Below are 2,868 nucleotides of genomic sequence, written 5' to 3' on the forward strand. Positions count from 1 at the left end.
ACTTTATTTCTTTCATTCTTGCCTGTACAGAGAGCGAGACGACGTGTTTAATTGAGCCGCATCGATTAGCGCCACTTTCATCGATAGACGAGTGAGACAAGAAAATACCAGTGGGTTGAGCTGTTATCCTCGTGCATCGTTTGGAAAACGTAAGTGGATGTGTGTTTGTACTGTTCCATCGCCCATCTTTAAGCGTGATAGATTTCTTTTGCCTTGTTTTATGTTGCCTTCTGAAGTGCCCGTTTTGCATTGAGTAACATGAGGACCCGCCAGATCAGTTGGCGTTACATTTCTGTAGCTAACACTTTGTGATTTCTCTATGTGATCAGTTAATTGAATTGTTATCATGAAAGTAAATGTTTTATAGTCAGGATAGTGTCTTATCCACTATAAAATGTAATTCATTCTTTGAAAAAGTACCATCCGTATTGAGCAGAGAACAGAGCTACGTCACGTCACGTTTTCGCTGGAGATTAATGTTATAGTTTTGTAGCCGTCGTTGTATTGAATACTTACCCGCTAGATTATCTTTTATTTAATGCATAACAGTGCATGAATTTCTTACTTGTCGTATCCTGTTCTTTGCTCACATGACAAGATAGGTTTCATGTCATAAAAGTTGGATTGATAAGATCTCCCGCGCATATGCCAATTCGTTGCGGACAAAATATCCACATCATAAAATATGAAATGGAAAACACAAACAATCTTGCAATTGTATAAATACTTAGTCGAGAATTCTAAAAAGTCTATCAAAATAATAAAATTCGAGGTCGAGGAAAAAAATAAATATGAAGTCGACAGAAGCAAAAATTAAACTTGAGAATGTAAAGAAGAAAAAAGAAAGAAAGAACACTTCCGACTTCTGTTTATTTTTGACCTGGATTTCAAACAGTCAAAAATAAAAACGACGTCAAGGAAAAAAAATTCCAAGTCGCAGTCGAGAGTGCAGCTGAATGCATAGATTGTGGGCTCACAACGAGCGGCTTGCAAGCGCTGACCGGTGAGACCACGGCACGACCCTCGCTATCTTTTTGCACTGGATTTCGCGGATTTTATATCTGGCGTTGTCCTGGGGAAGCTTGAACATGGCGGACAAGTTGAATATTCAAGACGCCATCCTCAGTGTTGTGGAGAATTTGCACAGTTTAAATCGACATCAACCTTCTCCGTCGGGCCCTTCTAGTTCAGCTGTTTCAGCAACAGTAACAGATGAGTTTAATAGGTCGTTTTAAATTCTGCGTTGCTCACGGCCATGAGACAGCAGCACGCTGAATGAGAACGAGAGCGGGATCCACCTGAACGTGAGTGTTCCCCCTTCTTTCCAAAATCTGGCTACTGGGTTCTCCACCAGCCAGAACTATAGTATGGTGCAGACTGGTCAACGCTGAAGACGCCAGAACAGGACCCCATACGGCAGTTTTTCTGGCGGCCGAATCAGTCACCGCGAAGAACAGCGAGTTGCCGCCAAACTGGACTTCAAAGATGTTTGTCTTTTACCTTCTCCGCAGTGGAACAAGGTTCCTCGGGGTAAAGCCAAATTGTGTCTGATTAATGGTGGAATGTATGTCGATGCTTGGTACTTCCATAAGAACTGGGAAGAGACAACCTTGAGAGAGGAAATGACAACCCATTGATTTTCGATATCTTGAGGAAAACAGGGCATACCCTTTTGGTAAGCAATTATTTCATGATGTTCAGAATTTTTCAATGTACCCCTTTTGTGAAAAGTGCTGGAACTGACATAGTTCCAATAAGGATTCCAGTGGGGCTAGAAGTCAGAGGAAAAGTGGCTAAGCATGTAGCAGGAACCGGCCCAGTTTATATCCGGTCATGAGAGCATTCTAGAAAGAGAAGAGGTAAGTCCAACACCAGCATAATTGCACTATTTTTAGTTGTTTCAAATGTTTTGGCAGACGAGAGGGATGTGATCAGAAAAAGTTTGCATGTCACATGTAGTGAGTATGTATTTAGGGCCGATATATATTTCAGAGGGACTAATATTTTATGATATTTCTGTTTCTTGTCCCAGAGTTACCCATTATGTTCAAAGCTGAATATAACCAAAATGGTAAAATCTGATGAGAAGTTTTCTTAAAAGTAATGGCCACAAATGTTTAAAAATAATGACAGTAAGTAGTAAGCCTTTGCAATGTTAAATAACAACTACTCTTTACACACATACACTGACAGTACCCAATTCAGACAAGATTCATGAATAAACAAAATTTAGCATGAAAACATAAGATAGAGTGTGTAAGTGTGAAGATTGCAATTTTCTCTTTGTTTTCTTTTTTTGTCATTTAATTAATAAAAAATCAAAAATTCTGATGCAGCAGCTTTTTGATGAAGTGTGGACCGGCGAAAAACCAGCTGGAATTTATTTTATTTTGGCTAACAGTATATTAATCAGGGTTTACCATTACTTTCCTTAGGCTGATTCTGACCTTGAGGAAGTACAGGTAGGTGCAAGAGACATAAGACAGTTTGTCACAAACAGCCAACCTACATGTACTAGCAGCACACCCCATGCAGCAGAGCTGAGTGGCAACTCTACTACACCTGTCACTGGAATGGCTTGCAGTGATGAAATTCCACCTTGCAGCAGTACATTGGGTGGAGATGCTATAAAAGCCCAGCTTCAAGCTATGTTCCCCAACACTAGCCAAGCAACCATAAACAACACTGTTGACCAAGCTTTGGATTTGTCAGTATCTATTGACCAGCTGTTGTCAAGAGGTATATTTTGTTACACTGTAACACAAAGGGGGCAGAGTACTATTTTATTCTTTTCATTAGCCTTAAAGTCAGCTTTGCATAGTTATAGATGGGTTCAATAAGACATCACTATTTTCCACAGTTTTTCTG

This window comes from Montipora capricornis, chromosome 7 (genome assembly GCF_036669925.1).
Source record: "Montipora capricornis isolate CH-2021 chromosome 7, ASM3666992v2, whole genome shotgun sequence".
Classification (NCBI taxonomy): Eukaryota; Metazoa; Cnidaria; class Anthozoa; order Scleractinia; family Acroporidae; genus Montipora; species Montipora capricornis.